The sequence below is a fragment of the Prionailurus viverrinus genome, chromosome B2, assembly GCF_022837055.1.
Source record: "Prionailurus viverrinus isolate Anna chromosome B2, UM_Priviv_1.0, whole genome shotgun sequence".
Taxonomy (NCBI): Eukaryota; Metazoa; Chordata; class Mammalia; order Carnivora; family Felidae; genus Prionailurus; species Prionailurus viverrinus.
The window spans coordinates 109,007,099-109,030,765 of NC_062565.1; positions in this window are offsets into that span (position 1 = coordinate 109,007,099).

Here is a 23,667-nt window from a genome sequence, read left to right on the forward strand (position 1 = left end):
ATGTTAACAGAATCTTAGTAGCTTGGTAAGGATCCAACCTCATTTCCATAGAGCAGGGATTTGCTTTGCTTTTTTAAGGATGATTTTAGAAAAATCTAGTTTTACCTATCATGCCAAGATTTCCCAAGGAGAATAAGAAAAAAATATAGTTTGATAGATGGTAGGGGGGGGAGGGTGTGGGTCCCACAGACTTCCAGGGTTTGGCAGGAACAGCCTCACTTGCAAACTATCAAAAACCACTCCAGCTTACTCCTCCCCAAAGATGGGGCTCTCTTTCTAATTTATAGGAAAACAAGCGAACAAAAGACAAGAACTATCTACCTACTTAGTCTGCCCCAGTAGTGATATTCCCAATCTTTCTTGCAGGGACTCAGAGAGAGGTGGAGAAGGAGCATCTCAAGGAAAGCAGCCCAATGAAAAGAGTTGTTCTGTTCAGAAAAGAGTTGAACTGTTCAGAGTCTGCATGACCTAGAACAACAGGTCCTGGGTGTGAGAGAATAGAAGCAGTGTTGGTAACTATGGCTGTAGTAAACTAAGAGGGAAAAAATTAGAAGCAAAAAGGTTCCGGATCCATGTGGCCAAGTGTTTACAAAGGTTGTCAACTGTCAGAGGCCTAAGACGTGTTTTTAGCCTCACCGTGAAGTGCAGGGATTACAAATTCAAATGTACATAGGAGCCAGGAAAGTAACATAAATGGCAGAAGCAATTCACATTTAAGAAAAATCAATTGATAGGAATATAATCAATATGCCTTTAAATTATAAGATAGTTCAAATGTATAGGTAATAATACTGCCATCAATCCCTTCTCACACACCAGCGAGCTTTATCAAATGTCGCCATATATGATGCAGTTATTTTCTTCTTTTCAACAAGACACTACAGATGAATTTAGTTTCCTCGATTCCCTTCTTCATTTATTCTCCTTCTTACAAAAGAGATAAGCACTATCACGTGTTTGATATTCATTATCTTTGCACTTGTTTTATATGTTAGCTTAGTTATTTTACTAATAAAAAAGAATAACTGGTATGCAACAGTGCACAACCTGCTTCTATTGCTTGTATTAAGTTCTTGAGATATATCAATGTTGATACAGATATTTATTTTCAACGATATGTATACTATTTCTTCCTGTAAATAACCATATTTATTAATCAATTTTCTTTTTGTGAATAGGTCACATCTGAATATTTTCTTCACCAGAAAGTGCTGTAATAAGCACACTTGTATATGATTCCATGGAGAATAATGTACCATTATTTAAAAGAATATAAGGACTGATTGTGGCATAGTTTATATGCTTCTACAATGTTACCAGTTATGTCCAAATTATCATTTAGAATTGTTGAAACATATATATGACACGCCAAATTGTTGAAATGTTTTATAAATATATGCATATAATATTTAAGACATGCCAAATGCCCAGGTTAAGATAAAAAAATGTTATTAAGACCTTAGGATCTCCTTGGGAATCCATGCCGGTCACATTTCCAGTCTTCTCTGGAAATAATTAGTATGCTGATTTTGTGATAATGACTTTTTTGTCTTTGTTTTTTTTATGCTCCAATTTTCTATTTTATACTTACCATACATTTAAATGGATGTTTTTCTCTTGTTACACAATTCTAGGAGTTTTAACACATGTATACTTTTGGGTAATCACCACCACAATAAAGATGCAGAGTTCTCTAGAAGTGTAAAAAACCCCTCATGTTATCATTTCATAGTGATAGCATCACCTCCACCCATACTCCTGCTAACCACTGACCTGTTTTCCATTTGTTTGTTTGTTTGTTTGTTTTTTTGAAAATGACAAGGAGGGTCGCCTGGGTGGCTCAGTCAGTTAAGTGTTGGACTCCAGCTCAGGTCATGATCTCGTGGTCACAGGGTTTGAGCCCCACATCGGGCTCTGTGCTGACAGCTCAAAGCCTGGAGCCTGCTTTGAGACTCTGTGTCTCTCTCTGCTCCTCCCCTGCTCATGCTCTCTCTCTCTCTCTCTCAAAAATAAACATTAAAAAAAATTAAAAGAAAATGACAAGGAAATGGAAGCATACAGTATGTAATTTTTGAGACATGTAATCATTCAGTATAATATCTTTGAGTTTCACCTAAGTCATTGTTTATATCAATAGTTTTCCTCTTTACTTCTGGTAGTATTCCACTGTATGGATATGTCATAATTTATCCATTCACCCGTTGAAGGCCATTTCAGTTATTTCTAGCTTTTGGCTATCATAAATAAAACTTCAGTGAACATTTGTGTACAGATTTTACTGTGCATATAAATTTTCATTTCTCCAGTGTAAATACCCAGGAGTGCTTGCTTAGTCATGTGGTAAGGGTATGCTTAACTTTACAAGAAACTGCTGAACTGTTTTCCAGAGTGCCTGTACTATTTTGCACTGCCATATGAGATAGTTCCAGTTGTTCTGAATTTTGCCAGCAGTAGATATGATTAGTATATTTTTAATTTTATTTTAACCATTCAAATAGGCATATAGAGTTACCTGATCAGGGTATTAATTCGCATTCCCCCATGGCTAATGCTGTTGAACACCTTTTCTGTGATATCTTTCTATCCCCTGTGGTGAAATGTCTATTCAGTCCATAGGTTGCCTTTTTATTTTGTTGTTTTCTTTTCTATGCAGAAACTTTTACTTGGATAGAGACCCAATTGTTCATTTCTGTGTTTGTTACCTAAGCTTTTACTACTGTCCTATCTAAAACATAACTAATAAGGCCAATGTCAAGAAGGTTTTATCCTAGGTTTTCTTCTAGGAGTTTTATGGTTTTAGGTCTTACACTTGAGTCAAATTCACGTTGAGTTGATTTTTGTGTATAGTGTAAGATAAGAGTCCAATTTCATTCTTTTGTATGTGGATATCCAGTTTTCCCAGCATCACTTATTTGTCTTCTCTCTATTGTGTATCATTGGTGCCCTTGTCAAATATTAGTTGACTGTATATGTTTGGATTGTTTTCTGGGCTCTCTATTCTGTTCAATTGGTCTGTATGCCTGTTGTTAATGCCAACACCATACTGATTTGATTACTATAGATTTGTAATATATTTTGAAATTAGGAGGTATGTTGCCTTCAATTTTGTTCTTCTTTTTCAAATTGCTTTGTCTATTCAGGGTCTTTAGTGGTTCCATATGAATTGTACAATCATTTTTTCTATTTCAGTGAAAAAATGTCATTGCAATTTTGAAAGGGATTGTGTTGAATCTGTATTTTGTAATTGGGAGAAACCATCTGTAAACATCATATCTGACAAGGGATTAATATCCAAAACATATAAGGAATACATACAACTCAATAACAAAAAATAACAATAAATAACTAGTTTAAAATGAGCAAAGAATCTGAATAGACATTTTTCCAAAAAAAGATATACAAATAGCCAATAAGTATATGAAAATTTGAAAACAAGTGTATTCCAAATTTGAAGATTTTTCACCTATATTCTTTCAACCCATTCTTTTTCTCTCTCCATTAACATTAGGAATTTTGCATTTTTGTTATTGTTTGACAGGTTCCTGAGATCTGTTCTTTTTTCTTTGTTTAAGTATATTTTCTTTTTGTTGTTCAGATTGGATATATTCTTTTCATCTGTTCTAAGTTCACTGATTCTATACTGTCATCTTCACTCTACTATTAAGCCCATTCAACATACCTTTTACAAATTTAATTTACTATATTTCTCTGTCTATAATTCCCATTTGGTTCTTATAAAGTAACTTCTTTGCTGAGATTTAATTTTTAATTTATTAAAGGGAATGTTTAATTGATCATTGAAACATTTTACGGCAGTTGTGTTAAAATCCTTTTCAGATAATTCCAACATCTGATTCATCTTGGTGTTGGTATCAGTTGATTGTCTGTTCTCATTAAAGTCATGGTGTTCTTGATTTTGGTGTGTTGAGCAATTCTCAATTGTATCCTAAACATTTTGTCTTATGTTAAGAGGTTTTGGGTCATGAGTACTTCTTTTATTTTAGCAAGAAGTCACCCTGGTTAGGTTTAACACATGGTCCTGGACTACTTTTGTGGATTGTGATTCCAATTATAATTTAATTTTCAGACACTTGCAGTATTATTTTGATCTGCTGGCTTATTTATGTGGTGCTATTGTGGCTCCCACTGGTCAATGTTAGCACTGCCTGAGAGGACAGAAGGGTTTTTTTCTAGGCAAGCCACAGAGTATCTCTTGATGGGGGAGTAGAACCCTCAGATCTGGAGTAATGTAGAGGCTGCCAGTGCCTGTGCCCACCTGCCTACCTTGGTGCCTCTCATTATAAGAAGAGAGTTTCAGGCCTGCGGACAAAGAATCTTCCCTGACTGGGTTTTTATTGGGGAGATTTCTTCCCACTAGTGACTCCCAAACCTCTCTGGTGTCTCTGGTGGGAAGGAGACTGTCTAGTATGCTAAATGCAAAGGTTTATGGCAAGATCATGAAAGGGACCCTATAGGGTTTTAGTGTTTACTTTAAAGCTTACATTTGATTTGTAGTTTTAGGTGTGCTTTGGCATATATATATATATATATATATATATATATATATATTGGTGCTGGTAGTTATGTATGGTTTTGGTGGACATATGAAGACTCAAGGCGGCTATCATTATCCTCAGTCACCCTTGCCTTCATCAAGGTGACTGGAAGCATCAGGAAGACCCTTCTTTCCTCCATTCTCCCCATCCCAAAGAGTAAGTTTTCATAGTCTGGTTTGACTGGAAAAAAAAAGAAATTATGCAACTTGACACATTGCCCTGGTTACCTATTTTCTAAAAAGCATGGCATCCAATTAAGTAACATTCATAATAGCCATTTATCTTCTGTCATAGAAGATGCTCCTTAAACTCTCCTAGAGAGACTTCTTTCTATTTCTACCAAAATTGTCTTAAATGTTTCAGATCATTAAATATCCTGGAAATTGGTGAGGACAATATTTTAAATAAATATGCACTAATGAGATTTAATGTAGTTTATTAGTAATGATAATATTGAAAATAACTTGATGAGGGCTTGGAATCTGTCTAGTTAACTATGTCCAAGTGCTTCACATTAATCAGGATGAAAGCCTTGTGAAAACAAAATGGGAGGCACTTTATTTGTAATCATGAATGTCATCCGTAGTGAAAAATATGGAATGGTTTTCTACCTATTAGCAGTATAAAATTACTGGAATCATAAATGCTTAAAATTGGAGAGTACTGTTTAACTGTCATCTTTTCCAGCTCCCATCCTTTTCCTTTCTGGAATTTGTACCACACTTTTCTAATATACACAGTGGGCAGAAGTGAAGCAGCATTAGAATAATTGGTATTGTATTTCTAGCTTCAGGGAAAAAAGCTTTAAAAAAAAACCTTTATATTATCACACAGACTTTTGGGCTACATTAGGGAATATTTGATATGAAATTTTGAAGGTACTTGCCTTGGTTTCTCATCACTATAAAAATCAATACAAATATGTCTAACTACTTCAACCTGAAGATCACTGCTTATATTGAGAAGTGATAGTTATAGAGATGATACTGTCTGCAACCATAGATCTGACTTTTGAGTAATGCATTGAAATTTGAGAACTGAAAATTCCTGGCATTTCCAAGAAAAGAGTGGAAAACATATAAGTGTAGTGTAGATAGATGTAAGCTATAGCATTATTTTGATATTATGAAATCTTTGCAGCCTGCTCTAGAGCTATGGATATAAAAGTAGATTAAATGGCATATATTACTATATAAAAGTAAAGTGCAATCATTCTTATTATTCATCACTTCTTCCATCTTCACCAAAGTGTAATTTGACTTCTCAGCAATGCTCAATTTATGTGCCGGTTCAAATTAAAGATAGATCTTCCAAGTGCTTGAAACAGAACTAGAAAATATCTAAGGTTCCTTATAGGCTCATTTGTCTGTAAAATATTATTATTTATATAATCTTATGACATGCAGTTTTGTGTCATGTTCCTTTAAAATGTCTGTAGGTTAATTTCTATAAATTAATTATTCCTTCTGAAAAACTCAGTTTGCACCTGTTCAGTGGCAATTAATTGAATTTCCATTTTTCTCAATTCTTTCTTAAAATGATAGAGATGTGTTCTTTTACCCCTTTCTTAAAATATCACATAAGCGTTCAATACTTTTTTTTAAATTTTTTTTTCAACGTTTTTATTTATTTTTGGGACAGAGAGAGACAGAGCATGAACAGGGGAGGGGCAGAGAGAGAGGGAGACACAGAATCGGAAACAGGCTCCAGGCTCCAAGCCATCAGCCCAGAGCCTGACGCGGGGCTCGAACTCACGGACCGCAAGATCGTGACCTGGCTAAAGTCGGACGCTTAACCGACTGCGCCACCCAGGCGCCCCAAGCGTTCAATACCTTTTAATTATGTTTGAATAATGCAGTAAAACTAAAAGCTCATTGACCCATTCAATTTATCAAATAGCATTTATTTTGTACCAACTTCACCTAGCCCTGTGCTGGGTACACAAAATAAATGAGAGTATCACTGCCATTGAAGATTTTACAGTCTTAAGGCTAAAGACATTATGAAAGCCTGAAGTGTTGAGTAACATAAATTCTTACCTTTGATATTATAAAAAATTTCCTTGAAAATGTGTCCTGTCAGCTTAGAAGGTAAGGGCTTTTTGTAGTAAGGAAGTTTGAAATAATCATTTATTTAAAAACTTGCTCTTGGGGTGCCTGGGTGGCTCAGTTGGTTAAGAGTCCAACTTCAGCTCAGGTCATGATCTTGTGGTCCATGAGTTCAAGTCCCACATCGGGCTCTGTGCTGACATCTCAGAGCCTGGAGCCTGCTTCAGATTCTGTGTCTCCTTTTCTCTCTCACCCTCCCCCATTTGTACTCTGTCTCTCTTGCTCTCTCAAAGCTAAACATTAAAAAAAAAAATGTTTTTTTTTAAATATTGTTCTTTCTGACAATTTTGCTTATTAAAGTCTGTAGGCATAAATGTTAAAATCTCAATATATACCAAGAATAAGGACACATGATTAACCTAATACATTAATATGTATGTCAGTGTTTTTCAATGCTTTCCATGGCCTGGAGAGAAACTTAACCTTCTCACCTGCTCCCCCCAACTTTTTTTTGGTATATGTTAATTTCAGAAAGAAAACTAGGACCACATACATATGTATTTGTTAGTTGAAATTTCATAAGTAAAATCCAGCAAATAAAAAAATAAAAACTCCTCAACCAAAAAAAAATTATGAGATTTAAATTTCTTAACATAATATATGTGTGCACGTGTGTGTGTATACCATAGTACCAAAAGAGTAAAAAAGAAAACTTTTTTTTCCCCTAAGACATGACCTATCTACAGAAAAACAATTCTGGGACTTTTATTGCACTCTGGGTAGTGTTTTCAGATTATTCTTTAAAGGAGTAGGAAAGCATTATCTGGTCTAAGAGTTTTGACAAGAGCTGTCTGAGTGCCAGCATAAAAGGACATTAGTAACCAAGATATATCATTTACAATGTGGCCTTCTTATGGCTCCTGTCAAGTTACAGCATAATATGAAGAAAATCAACATCATTTAAGGTTGCAGTGACCTTCTAAGGGCTTGTTTTTAAGAGCAGAGGTTAGAAGGCACAACAGTATGAGTCACTGAATATGATTGTACTGAAGCAAGTTTTATAGAATGTCATTTTCTTTAAATTCTGCTTTTGAGTTCAGTGTCTATCATATAATTATTTAATCATTTTGGAGAAAAAGAAATCTCTGTAAGGATGTCTGGATTTTTTTACCTTCTAATTTAGTTTTATATACAAACTCAATAAAGACATATAGCTATTACACCTTTTAAAATGTCACCCTCAACATGATAGAGGCATGCTGAAAAACTAATGTAATCAGCTTATTGTATGTTGTTATGTTTCTCATATATTAAAAAAAGAACATGGCTCATCAATGTATAAGGAAAACTGATGAGGGAGATAGTTGGTGACACATCAGAGGACAGGGCAATAATTCATGGTGACTTGATAAACCAGGTGACTTTTATAGCATTTGAAGTGACCAAATAGGAAGAGTATTATGCTGGAACCATGTTACAATTTATTTTAAATGTCAATGACAGGTTCTAGTAAAGACAGTAAAGACAAAGCACACATAATCTTTTCCTCTTGAAAATCTTAGAAATGGAAACAAAATATCAGGAAAAAAAGATGTCAATATATAAAATAAGTAATAGACTAGTAGACAATCCTGAAGAGAAAATTAATTACTAGAATTTGGAAATGAATGTAGCACAAAACATATCAGAGAGAAATAAAGAGATGACAAGTTTGGAAGTTGACAGAACTAAAGAACAGAGTGAGAAGCTTCAATTTTATCTGAGAGGATTTTCAGGAGGAACAGCTACAGAAAACTACAGGAAATACTAGAAATAATACTTGAAATTTTTCAAGGTGAAAAAATATCTCAGTATTGATATTGAAAAAATTAATCAAAACTGAACATTATTTTAAACAAACAAACAAAATTCACATTTAGATACATCACAGTCAGTGAAGACCCTTTCGTGTCTTTATAGAAATCTAACAGACTAGTTTCTTTTTTTTACAACCTATGTCCTCTGCCATGTCCTATACAAACTGTAATCATTCCTGTCTATATGTTTAAACTTCTGCATTTTTCCCTAGTATACCTGGAAACTTTACTTCCACTATGTGAAATTCTTCCTAAACTTCCACTGTATTTAAAATGCTCACTGGTCATCTCAGGAAGGATTGCTTTTCCTGCTGTTGTCACTCTAGTTCCTTCTCTGTGTACATATTTGAATTATTTTCTTAATTTGTTAGCTTATTATACAAAGATATATGTCTAATTTATATTTTCAACCTCCATATTTTCCCACAGTATTCTGTGTATAGTAGACTTTCAGTATATATTTTTAAATAAACCAATAAATGAATGAACCCAGATAAAGTTCTTCAATTATTCCCAGCCATCAAATAGGGTCTTATTTAATATATGCCTTATTGATAGTATTAACATTTGAATATTGTGGAATAAAAACAGTTGGATCTCATTAGTTAGAGTAAAAGTTATTTAGTTTTAATAAATGAAAAAGCATCCTCCATAAAAACACTTATATTTAGTGGACTTGAGATAAAATTAACAAAGTTTTATTTACTTCAGGCAAGTAAAATATAGGCAAGATTTTCAGTTGTTTGCTGCCATAAGAATAAAGGGATTAGATTTTTCACTGAAGTGCCAAAAAGCAGAAAAAATTATAAACTCATAAGAGGTTAATAACAACATTTTCCTTGATAAATATTAGAAATAAAAATTTTATGGGGACCTGTGTGGCTCAGTCGGTTAAAAGTCCGTCTTTGGCTCAGGTTATGATCTCACAGTTCATGGGTTCAAGCCCCCATCTGAGCCTGCTTCAGATTCTGTGTCTCCCTATCTCTCTGTTCCTCCCCAGGTTGTATTCTGTCTCCCTCTCTCCCCAAAATAAAGAAAGATTTAAAAATTAAAAAAAGAAAGAAAGAAAGAAACATTTTAAACAAGGTCTCCTATAAATAAACATATGGAAAAGGATTGAAGGCTATCTGTTCTGAACTGTACTAGTTGGATGTTTTGAGACCCTAGTGGGAGAGGGGGGCTTTTTCTGACTTACAAATAATCTATTATTATGTATTTTTGAGCTGCCGTCTCTCTGTTTTGTTCATTTTGTTCAACTGGGGACATTTCTCATTTCCCTATCAATATTTTAGATTAAGTTTGACCATTCCATTGTAAATCAGTTTTCATTTAGTCCTTTTATTCTCTCTGCCGCATTGATATTGAGGAATATTTCTTAAACATAATTTGAAGAAGTAATAGACTTAGAATTATAGAAAAAAAGCAAGCCTACATATGATATATGTATCTATGTATAGATTCCATGCAGAAGGGCGATTGATATGAAGAATAGTTGTAAGAATCTTTCTCTACAAACACTACAGGGAAATACTTATTTTTAAATTAATGGCATTTTCATAAATATTTTTAAGATAATGGAGTTTTGTGTAGCACAATGAAGATTAGAAAGACAATACTTGGGTGATGAAAAACTATATTTTAACTATCAACTTAACTAAAAATACAAATTTCCAATATATATTCTTTTTTAAAATTAAAGACAAATTATTTTTTAGATAGCATGAGTTGGGGAGAGAGAGAGAGGGAGCTCCATGCTCAGAGTGGAGCCTGACACGGGGCTCGATCCCACGATCCTGGGATCATGACCTGAGCCGAAATCAAGAGTTGGACAATCAACCAACTGAGCCATCCAGGCGCCCCACCTTTGTTTAATGTTCATTTATTTATTTTGAGAGAGATAGTGCCAGCATAAGTGGGGGAAGGGCAGAGAGAGAGAGGGAGAGAGAAAATCCCAAGTAGGCTCCACACTCAGCGCAGAGTCCAACTTGGGACACGATCTCACAACTATGAAATCATAATCTGAACCAAAATCAAGAGTTGGTCACTTCACCCAGGCACCCCCCAATATGTATTCTTTATAAAGTCATAAATGAACACAAAGTAGCTCTTTAAAATAATAAATATTTTACTTCAGAAAAGAAAGAAAATAAAAAGAAAGCAAATACCTGAAATTTTACTAAGATAATGGATATAAAAGGTGGACCATTTTAGGGGCACCTGGGTGACTCAGTCGGTTGAGCCTCCAACTTTGGCTCAGGTCATGATCTCAGGGCCCGTGAGTTGGAGCCCCGCATCGGGCTCTGTGCTGACAGCTCAGAGCCTGGAGCCTGCTTTGGATTTCGTGTCTCCCTCTCTCTCTGCCCCTAACCCACTTGCATTCTGTCTCTGTCTCTCTCAAAAATAAATAAACATTAAAAATTTTTTTTAAAAAAAAGGTAGACCATTTTAGCTCATAACTAGTGAATATAGAGAAAAGTATTATAGTGTCTGATTGTCTGAGTGATCACAAGCTAATTAGATAATGCCTCTCTCAAATTGACAGCTTTGACTCTTTCAGGTAACTATCTCAAGAGAAAAAGATGATAAACAATGTGATTACAGAAAACTTAATTTACTTAGATCTCAGGCTTTTCTGGTAATGCAGGGCATGTTCTGGTAATACTCAAATTATATTTAATAATCTTTGATAATGGCTGCATAATATAGGGAGCTCTCTTTATTTCCATTCCTTCTGAAAAGCAGTTGTGGTTACAGTTGGCATTTTTTAGTATAAATGTTGTTTCTATAGCATTCAGCTCCCCTGAAAAGTTTGGCAATAAGTGAGATAGATGACTGAGAATCACCAACGCTTGGAATCACTGGCCTTTCTGACACATCCTGATCATCCAACTCTGTCCTCTCATTGTGAGTACTGCATGATGGGAAAACACAGAATTGGGAATCAGCTGATTATGATCACATTCTAGGCTTTGCCTCAAACATAACACAAGTAGAATAAACATGACTGTGACTATCTCAAACTAATTCATTTCTTATTAGAAATAAGGTCTTACAGGGGTGCCTGGGTGGCTCAGTGGGTTAAGCCTCCGACTTCAGCTCAGGTCATGATCTCGCGGTCTCTGGGTTCGAGCCCCGTGTCGGGCTCTGTGCTGACAGCTCAGAGCCTGGAACCTGTTTCAGATTTTGTGTCTCCTTCTTTCTCTGACCCTCCCCTGTTCATGCTCTCTTTCTGTCTGTCTCAAAAATAAATAAATGTTAAAAAAATTTTTTTATTAAAAGAAATAAGGTCTTATAGAAGCCAGGGGGAAAAAAAAGGAAGCAAATAGGAAATATAGGATTTCCAGTTACCATATATCTGATGGGTTGATCACCACTGGCTAGTGTGACAGAGTATCTCTTGGACAAGAAAACTGAAAATAGACAATTAGTTAATTGTTCCTTGAGGAGCCATTGCTGAGTTAAGCATAGATGTCTAAACCATTATGCAATTTCTGGTGATCCAATATACATATATCTATTTCTCCTCATAAACAGTACAGGCTCATATGGAGTGGAATCCATTCTAGCACTGAATAAAAGAGGCATCCTGTTATTAATTATGACAACAAAAATGAATAGTTATTTGAATATTTACTATGTGTGAGGCTCTGAACTAAACATTCTTATAATTATTATATTTTATTCTGCAAAACTCCCATAAAATGAGTACTGTAATTATTTACATTTTGTATATGGGGCAACTCAAATTTAAAGATAATAAATAACTTGTCCAAGTTTATATATCCTGGAAGTTGTATTATTATTGGTCCTTAAATCCAGGTCTGGATTTGACTCTAAAGCAAATTATTTTAATCAGTATAATATACTATTTGAATATTTGAAACAGTGTCAGAATGACCAAGAGAGCCTTGTAAGAGGACATGACTGTTCAGTGAGCAACCCATTTTAGTCCATGGTTGGGTAATATCTAGGATGTTTTATCTGTCCAAAACTACTGACGCTCCTCTAAGGTAGAAATTGGGAGTCATCGTCATCCCTTTTATTCCATGAAGGGGCTAGCACAGTTGGGGAGCAAGGTGTTTTGGATGTTTCATCTGTAAATTTTTATTTTATAATATTTGATACATAAGTATGCCCACAATATTTCTTAAATTTAGTTATGTGAAAATCCAGATGAAGTGGATGAACACATTTATTATACAAGTAGCAATTTTCAAAATAAATTTTTTTCAGGATTGGGAAAAAGGATCTATAGTGGAATGATTTTTCCCCTCTTGTTTTTCTCCATAAACAACCTATTTATAATGTAAATATCAATTGTTAAAGTATTTAAACAAGGAGGCCATTAGACTGTGGTGGCTCTAAAATCTTGATAGGCTACCTAAGCAAACCAAAACTACTCTAGAGTCAATGCACTAAAATTTGAGAAAGTGAAATTTACAAACAACCAATCACAAACAACCAATTAGGCTCTCCAAAATAAAGTATGTGCTTAAGCTATAACCAATTAAATAATTGCTTTACTTTGCTTTGGTATCTTTATAAAAAGACCTTACCCCTTACACCTTACCCCTACTTCCTGGCACAACAGTGTTCCTAACCACATTAATTTGGTGCAGCCTGGTTCAGATTGATGTATATGCTCAAATAAACTCTTGAAAAATTGTAATGTTCCTCAGCGTACCTTTTAACACAAATTTAGCCCACCACCCACCCTTTTCTCCTTTTTTTTTTTTTTTTACCTATAATGCATATGTACAAAAAGAAATTAGGTTAGAGAAAGAGACCATAAAAGAAATGAGGCTTTCCATTTACTATTAACAACAACAAAATAATAAAATTAAACTTTTCCGAAAAGAGGTCTTGGGAAGATATTTTCACCTTTCTCAAACTTTGTTTTTAAATTATTCATAAATACTTTTCTTTCCATTGTATGAGTATATAATGATTAATACATTTCCATAGCTCTAAATTCCACTAATAACAGATGCTCAATACTCACATTTCTATAACTTCTTTCAAATCAATCTTCTCTCCTCTTTAATTCTACTAATTCCAGTTTCATCAGCTTTACTCTTGTTACCATATGTTATTCTCCAAGAAAAGAAAAAGAATATATTTCATTGTCTGTAAGAATGTTACAAAAGAATTTAGGAAACTGGCTTTGATAACACAAAAAGCTTTTACTTCTAAATGACAAAGGGCTATGGGCCAGTTGGAGGGGTATTCTTATTTGCACAACAAACACAGTAATTGTTTTCCCTGTGAGATTGGAAAGCCTGACAAATATGTTTATTTGCCAACAGTTTTCTATTGAAAAACTAAGCTTATTATCTTATTTGGATGACTATGTTGGCCAGAATTTTACCAGTGACTTAAATGATCTCTGTCTTTAAAACTGTTAGGTATAGGGGTGCTTGGGTGGCTCAGTTGGTTAAGTGTCCGACTTCAGCTCAGGTCATGATCTCACAGTTTGTGAGTTCGAGCCCCACATCAGGCTCTGTGCTGACAGCTCGGAGCCTGGAACCTGCTTCAAATTCTGTGTCTCCCTCTCTCTCTCTCTCTGCCCCTTCCTTGTTCATGCTTTGTCTCTCTCTGTCTCTCAAAATGAATAAATGTAAAAATAAAATAAAATGAAATAAAACTGTTAGGTGACAGATATCCTCAGAAAGTGAGAAATAGGACTACAGAAACTATGTCAGGAGAAAATTTATCTTTTTCCAACATATTTTTTAAAATTCTACATAAATATTTTCCCATGAAATAAGTGTTTTAGTAGCCAAAGGAATGTTGATGTATTTCTAATTATTAATTCTTAATGATAAAATATAGACATTTGTGAATTATAGTACTCTTAGGGGTGGATATCCATCTTTTTAATTTCATTATGGAAAAATTATCTGTTCCATAATTTACAGAAAGCTAACATTTTTTTTAAGTTTTTAATTTAAATTCCACAGTTAGTTAACATACAGTGTAATATTAATTTCTGGCACACAGTATAGTGATTCAACAATTCCAGACAACACCCAGTGCTCATCATAACAACTGCACTCCTTAATCCCCCAAACCTATTTAACCTATCCCCCCACCCACTTCCCCCCTGATAACCATCAGTTTGTTCTCTGTAGTTGAGTCTGTTCCTGGTTGGCCTCTCTTTTTTTCCCCTTTTGCTCCTTTGTTATGGTTCTTAAATTCCACATATCAGTGAAATCATATGGTATTTTTCTTCTTCTGACTGACTTATTTTGCTTAGCATAATACTCTCTAGTGCCATCCACATCATTGTAAATGACAAAATTTATTTTGGGTGGCTGAGTAATATTCCATTGTATATACATACCAAATATCCTTATCCATTCATTAATCAATGGACAGTTGGGCTGTTTTCATAATTTGTGTATTGTTGATAATATTGCTATAAACATCGGGGTGCATGTATCCCTTCAAATCAGTATTTTTGTATTCTTTGGGTAAATACCTAGCAGTACAATTGCTGGATTGTAGGGTAGTTGTAGTTTTGACTTTTTGAGGAACCTCTGTATTGTTTTCCGGAGTGGCTGCACCAGTTTGCATTCCTAACAACAGTGCAAGAGGGTTCCCCTTTCTCCACATCCTTGCCACTCCTGTTGTTTTTGTGTTGTTGATTTTAGCCACTATGACAGGTGTGTGGTGATATCTCATTGTAGTTTTGATTTGTATTTCCTAATGATGAGAGATGTTGATCAACTTTCCATGTGTCTGTTGGCCATCTGTATGATATTTTTGGAGAAATGTCTATACATGTCTTTTGCCCATTTTTAAATTGGATAACTCACTTTTTGGGTGTTGAGTTTATTATTTATTTATTTGTTTGTTTATTTATTTATTTAAGAGAAAGAGCTCACACAAGTGGGGGAAAGTGGCAGAGGGGAAGAGAGAGAGAGAACCCTGAGCAGGCTCCACACTCAGCAGGGTTCAATCCCACAACCCTGGGATCATGACCTGAGCTGAAATCAACAGGAGGACGTTTAACTGACTGAGCCACCCAGGAACTCCTGGGTGTTGAGTTTTATAAGTTCTCTTGTATTTTGGATATTAACCCTTTATCAGATATGTCATGTGCAAATATCTTCTCCCATTCCATAGGTTGCCTTTTAGTTTTGTTGTTTCCTTCGTTGTGCAGAATATTTTGTTTTGATGTATCCCCAGTAGTTTATTTCTACTTTTGTTTTCCTTGCATCTGGGTATATATCTAGTAAATAGTTGTTATAACTGATGTCAAAGAAGTTACTCCCTGTGCTTTCTTCAGGAATTTTATGGCCTCAGGTCTCATATTTAGGTCTTTATCCATTTGAGGTTTATTTTTGTGTATGGTGTAAGAAAGTGGTTCAGTTTCATTCTTTTGCATGTTGCTGTCCAGTTTTCTCAACATCATTTGTTGAAGATACTGACTTTTTCCCACTGGGTATTCTTTCCTGCTTTGGCAAAGATTAATTGACCATATAGTTGTGGGTTCATTTCCGGGTTATCTGTTCTGTTCTATTGATCTGTGTGTCTATTTTTGTGCCAGTACCATACTGTTTTGATCACTATAACTTTGTAATATAGCTTGAACTCTAGAGTTGTGATGTCTCCAGCTGTGTTTTTCTTTTTCAGGATTGCTTTGGCTACTCAGGGTCTTTTTGTGTATCAGTTCTAGTAGTTTTTGGTGTAGTCTTCTGGATTGTCTATATAGAGTATCATGTCATCTGCAAATAGTGAACATTTTACTTCTTCCTTGCCTATTTGGATGCCTTTATTTCTTTTTGTTGTCTGACTGCTGTGGCTAGGACTTCCAGTACTATGTTAAATAACAGTGGTGAGAGTGGACATCCTTGTCTTATTCCTGGCCATAGAGGAAAAGCTCTCAGTTTTTCTCCATTGAGGATATTGGCTGTAAGTTTTTCATATGTAGACTTTATTATGTTGAAGTATGTTCCCTCTAAACCTACTTTGTTGAAGGTTTTTATCATGAATGGGTGTTGTACTTTGTCAAATGCTTTTTCTGTATCTATTGAAATGATCATATGGTTCTTATCCTTTCTTTTATTAATGTAATGATATAACATTGATTGATTTGTGAATATTGAACCACACTTGCAACTCAGGAATAAATCTCAGTTGATATTGGCAAATAGCTTTTTTCAATGTGTTGTTGGATTTGGTTTGCTAGTATTTTGTTGAGGATTTTTGCACCTATGTTCATCAGAGATACTGGCCAATAGGTCTCTTTCTCTGTGGTGTCTTTATCTGGTTTTGGTGTCACGGTAATGCTGGCCTTAAAGAATGAATTTGGAATGTTTTCTTTCTTTTCTATATTTTGGAAAATTTTGAGAAGAATAGGTATTTACTGTTCTTTAAATATTTGGTAGAATTTGCCTATGAAGCCATCTAGCCCTGGACTTTTGTTTGTTGGGAATTTTTTGGTTACTAATTCAATTTCTGTGCTGCTTACTGGACGGTTCAAGTTTTCTATTTATTCCTGTTTTAGTTTGGTAATTTGCATGTTTCAATGAATTTATCTATTTTTTCTACTTGGCCAATTATTGGCCTATAGTTTTGCATTATATTCTCTTATAATTGTATTTTTGTGGTGTTGATTGTTTCTCCTCTCTCATTTGTAATTATATTTATTTGAGTCCTTTCTCTTTCCTCTTTGATAAGTCTGTCTAGAGACTTATCAGTTTTATTAATTTGTTCAAATAATCAGCTCCTTGGGCTGCCTGGGTGTCTCAGTTAGTTAAGTACCTAACTCTTGATTTCGGCTCAGGTCATAATCTCATTCTTTCTGAGGTTGAGCCCTGAGCCCCATGTGGGTCTATGCACAGATCCTGCTTGGAATTCTCTCTCTTTCTCTCTCTCCCTCCTCACACTTGAGCTCTCTCTTGCTCTAAAATATATAAACAACAACAACCAGCTCCTCTTTCCATTGATCTGTTCTATTGCATTTGTTTGTTTGTTTCCATGTCATTTTATCTCTACCCTAATCTTTATTATTTACCTTCTTTTGCTGGCTTTAGGCTTCACCTGTTGTTCTTTTTCTACCTTCTCTGGGTATAAGGTTAGGTTGTTTATTTAAGATTTTCTTACATCTTGAGGTAGGTCTATATTGCTATGAACTTCCCTCTTAGGACTACTTTTGCTGTATCCCAGAGGTTTGGGATGGTTATGTTTTCATTTTCATGTATTTTAATTTATGCTTTCATTTCTGCATTGATGTATTTATTTTTTAGTAGCATGTTATTTATCCTCCCCCATGTATTTGTGATCTTCAAGATCTTTTTCTTGTGGTTGACTTCTAGTATCATAGCATTGTAGTTAGAAAAGGTTCATGGCATGACTTCAATTGTATTGTATTTGTTGAGGCCTGTTTTGTGGCCTAATAGGTGATCTATCCTGGAAAATCTCCCATGTGCAGTTGAAAAGAATATGTATTCTGCCATTTTACGATAAAATGCTCTAAATACATCTGTTAAGTCCATTTTGTCTAGTGTGTCATTCAAAGTCATTGTTTCCTTGTAGATTTTCTCTTTAGATGATCTGTCCAGTGATGTAATGGGGTGTTAAAGTCCCCTACTATTACTGTATTATTATAAATTAGTTTCTTTATGTTTGTGATTGTTTTATATATATTTGGGTGCTCCCATGCTGAGTGCATAAACATTTACATTTGTTATATCTTCTTGTTGTATTGTACCTTTTGTTATGATATAGTGCCCTTTTTTGTCTCTTGTTGGTCTTTGTTTAAAGTCTAATTTGTCTGATATAAGTATTGCTACTCCAGCTTTCTTTTGACATGTATTTGCATGATAAATGTTTCTGGATCCCCTCATTTTCAATCTGCAGGTGTCTTTAGGTCTAGAATGAGTCTCAGCATATAGATGGCTCTTATTTTTTTTATCTCTTCTGACACTCTATGTCTTTTGATTGGCATGTTGAGTCCATTAACATTCCATTTACTGTCCATTTACATTCAAAGTAATTATTGATAGATATGTATTCATTGCCAGTTTATTACTTGTTCTGTGGTTGCTTCTAGAGACCTTTTCTGATCTTTTATCATCTTTGTCTCTTTCATGTTTTGCTGTTTTTCTTTAGGGATATATTTGGACTTCTTTCTCCATATTCTTTGAATATTTATTAGTGGTTTTTGATACATGGTTACCATTAGGTTTGTATAAAACCTCTTCTGCAGATAGCAGTCTATATTAAGTTGATGGTCGTTTAAATTTGAACCCATTTTTGTCTCCTCTTCTCCCTATGTTTTAGGTATATGTTATAATATTGTGTGTGTGTGTGTGTGTGTGTGTGTGTGTGGGTGTATGTGAGTTCCTTAGCTGATTTTTTACAAAAATACTCATTTTTCTTGCTTTGTTTTTCTGCCTTTATATTGTCACTTTTGGTCTCTCCTTTCCAATCAAATTTCCCCTTTAATATTTCTTGTAGAGCTGGTTTAGTTTTTGTCTGAGAAACTCTTTATCTCTCCTTTTATTCTGAATGATAGCCTTGCTGGATAGAGTATTCTTAGATGCAGATTCTTCACATTCAGCACTTTGAATATATCATGCTACTCTTTTCTGGCTTGCCAAGTTTCTGTTGAAAAATCTCCTGATAGCTTTATGAATTTTCCCTTGTAAGTTAATGACTTTTTTTGTCTAGCTACTTTTAAGATTTTTCTTTATCATTATATTTTGCAAATTTAATTACAGTATGTGTTCATGTTGGCCTGCTTTGTTGATTTTGATGGGATTTCTCTGTGCCTTCTGGATCTGGATGTCTGTCTCCTTACCCAGATTAGGGAAGTTTAACTATTATTTCTTCAAATAAATTTTCTTTCCCCTTTTCTCTTTCTTCTTTTTCTGGGACTCCTATAATACAGATGTTATTATGTTTGATGGAGTCACTGAGTTCCCTAAATCTATTCTTATTTTGCATAATTCTTCCTTCTTTCTTTTTGTCAACTTCATTGCTTTCCATTACTTTCTTTTCTAGGTTATTAATTCATTCCTTTGCTTCTTCCAGCCTGCTGTTCATTGCATCAAGCATGTTTATAATTCCATTTATTGCACTATTCATCTTTGAATGATTTTTTTTAACATTTTTATCTCTGGGGTAAGTTTCTCACTGATGTCTCAATTCTTTTCTCAAGTTCAGTGAGTATTCTTTGGATCATTGCTTTAAATTCTCTATCAGGCATATTACTTCTACCTGTTTCACTTAGATCTCTGGCCATGCCCTTTCTTATTCTTTCATTTGGGATCAGTTCCTCTTTCTTCTCATTTTGTTTAGTTCTGGTGTATTTAGGATGATTTGATAGTTGTCTAGTTGTATTCATAAGAAAAAGGTGAGCCCTCCTACTCTGCCCCCATCTTCCTCTAAAGGTAACATTTTAAAATTAAACAAATACATATTGCATTTAAAAATTTTTAAACTTGGGGCGCCTGGGTGGGGCAGTCGGTTAAGCGTCTGACTTCAGCCAGGTCACGATCTCGCGGTCCATGAGTTCGAGCCCCGCGTCAGGCTCTGGGCTGATGGCTCAGAGCCTGAAGCCTGTTTCTGATTCTGTGTCTCCCTCTCTCTCTGCCCCTCCCCCGTTCATGCTCTGTCTCTCTCTGTCCCAAAAATAAATAAACGTTGAAAAAAAAATTTTTTTTTAAACTAATAGATAATAGAAGATTTGAAAAGGCAATGGTATACTGAGTTAATATTGATAAATTTCTTTGCTCTAGAAACTGTTGTTTCAATCTTAGATGCATCATATCTAACATTTGTTTATAAAATATGATTTGAAAATCTTATGGATCTCTAGCCACTTTTCTAAAAATTATTTTTTAATCTGTCCTAATTCTTAGTTCAGCAATAATGAACATATATTAAGTGGCTAATACATATTTGTTGATGAATTAAGTTGTATCATTACAGTAAAAAAAATTTATTGTGTTTTAAGTGAGATAGTCTTGTGACAGTAAATCATTTACCTATTTCAGTTCTTAGTCTTTTGCCATTTTACATTTAATTTTTATTCAACATGGTGATCAAAGCAAGAAATCATTTACTACCAAGTTACTAAGGCACATGAAATTATGAAATAAGTATAAAATTATGTATGATAAAAACATCTGTCAATTCTTAATTATGACAAGAGTTCTAGAATGATTAACATTTTTTGCTTATCATGTTTTGTTTATATTTCTTTTGTTATACTCATATCAGAAACATGTAATGTATTTAGATTTTACTGTTGTTAACAGGCAATTCCCAAAAGTGTGTGCCTTAAAACAATACAATTTTAATTTTTGTATAATTATATTTCCTCACAGATTGACAGGAATCTCAACTCACTGCGGTTACTAAGGAATATAGACAGATGGAGTATCCACTAAATTGAGTGTTTCCCTCTCTTTGTCAGAGTCTCACATAGGCAATTAAATATTAGGCCTGAAAATAATACACAGAACTTATTTACCTGGACTACATGGAAGCACAAAGCACTGGTGCCAAAAAAACATAATCCTACCGTAGTTTCTGGAAGCTGTAGAGCTGAAATTATATTTTTGAGTATGAAAACATTATTCATTATATTTTTGTTATAAAAACAATTTATACATATTATAAGTTTGTATAGTGCAGCGATGAAAAGCACACATTCTAGAACTATAATGCTGTTTTAAGTCCTGGTTGTGACACTTAATTAACTACAAGTTGAGTGAGTTACTTAAATTCTTTGTTCTTTAGTTTTCTCATCTGGCTATATTGGTATCTTTCATAAAGTTCTGTTGTGAATATTAAATATGGTAATTATGTGTAAAAACTTAGAACAGTGACTGGAATGGGAATTGTTATAATTTTGGCATATGAGCTCAATATAATGCCTTAAAGTCACATCTCAATGTCATTGTAGATAGGATTTATGTTTTTCATATCCATGTATGTGAATGCTTTAGGATTTATAGTCGGATAAGGTCTAAGATTCAAATATACTTTGTGTAGAGAATTAGATGAACTGTCTTCTCTATCCTGAATTTATTGTATCTACAGATTCACATGAAGAGCTGAGGGAAATAATATCAAATGTAACCCATACAGGTTGCATCTTACATCGGCAAATGTAGTCTGAAGAACCTCCTAAGACTGGCAGAGATAAGTGCAAGAAAGGAAGAAGTTGGATGGATAAGCCCAGACTTTGGCCTACTAGCAAGGCTGTTCCCACAGTTTCTGGCAGGGACTTCAGTGAATGAGAAGTAAGGACCCTATTTTTTTTTAAAGGTGGTGGGTAGGTTCCTGGTTATCTCTTTCATGGTAAGAATTCCCAAAGTAGAAGCAAGAGAAATTCTGACTGGCAATAATGAAGAATTATCTATTATTGCATTTAGATGGTTCATAAGGAGAATGCTCACACAATTACTACAGAAGTATTAGTATTGGCCTAATTTGGAAATATCTTAAGTCTTCTTAGGTATATTCTTCATGTGGACAAATTTTTCACCTTGTAGGAAAGTTAATTTTTCATCAAAATTAATGAGTGAATCACAATATGAATAATTAAAACTGGTAATACTGTTACAAAAGTAAGTGTAACTATGAAGTAATTGTACTAAAGCTCTGTGTGGTTCCTAAAATAATGCTGTAGGCATTTCTTTAACAAAGAAAAAAAAAGTTTTATAAAGGAGCAGAATTAATTCCAAATTTGATCTCTTGGAAAGTTAGCATTTATTTGAAAATATAGGTAAATGATAAATGGTATTTTTATTAATTAAATTTATATATGTAGTTATGTAGATTCATTTATCAATTGTATATATATATATATTTATATATACATACACACATATATATAACTAAATTATGATTCATGGAAGAATACAAAAGGGGCTAAATGTCTTGGTTTGATTTAATAAACCTACACAGGTCTAATAAGATACAGTATATATTCTGAAACTAGACAGGTTTTACTGGGGAAAAAAACACATAGTGGAAAGAGAGGCACATGGCTGCTTGGTATTTAGAATCTTTGACTATGTTAACTGAGTAAGAAGTTCTTGCTGTCCATGTGCTATGAGCACATGGTGGTACTGACAGGGATTTTTTACTCTTTGTTCCCTTCAAATTTCTAAATAAGATTGATAAGACAAAAACAGAACAGGGAAGTAAAAATATATATACATCTGATCAATTGATCCAATGTGATGCTCAGCTGGGGCTCCTATGAGCACTCTAGATCAGATGAAAAGATCCAGCTGCTCCTTTCCTAGCAATGAGATTGGACCAGATCTATCCTGCTGAATATGTAGTTACTTAAGAGTTTACAGCCCCAGTGATGGGGATTCTTTCTTCCTCCCACTCTACCTTCTTACAATGCAAGTGTTAGAAAGGCCTAATACATATGAATTAAACAAAGGAGAGTTTAGAGATCAAGGTATCTGGGTATAAAGGTCACGTATGCATGAACATGCTGGAGGCTTGGATAAATTTGAGCTTAAATACGATGACCTTGGGTGAAGCTGAGATCAGGCTTATAAGCAAAGGGAGCTCCTCTATCTCCCACACACTATCCAGTCTCCTGGAAAGTTTATCTTAGCTGCAGATTCTCCCATTTGGCTTTTAGAGAAATAAAAACTACAAATTTTTGGTCAATCTTGTCTCTATTCATATACTTCAAACCCTGTTCATATAATCCTAAAATACCAGATCTGATGTAAAAATCAATCATAAATCCACACTATGGAATCCAAAGCTATGGTTAAGCTTCCAGGTTCATCAAAATGTGTCTTTCCTTGGAAACAGAAAGCAAAATAGGAGCTGTTATATGATCCATAGAAAACTCTTGACACTAGTTGTATTTTAGAATTTAGGATTTGCTTTATAATTTGATGAAGATGATAGATTATATATGCATATATTATGAAACACACTCTGTGGAATCTGTGGAAGTTTCCCATAATCAAACACATGTGCTCAAATACAACTATTGAAACTAATAACCACACATCAGTTGAGGTCACATTTGCTATGACTTTTCTTTCTTAATTTGGTCTTAGAACTTTTTGATTTTTGGATTTTGATTAAATTAAATTTAATGACTGTGGATCTGACTTGCAGATTTATTTTAGGAACCAGAAATAAGGAGTCAGATCTATTAACCTTAACTAAAGTGCCCACAGAATTCCCAATTGAGCATGTAATGGA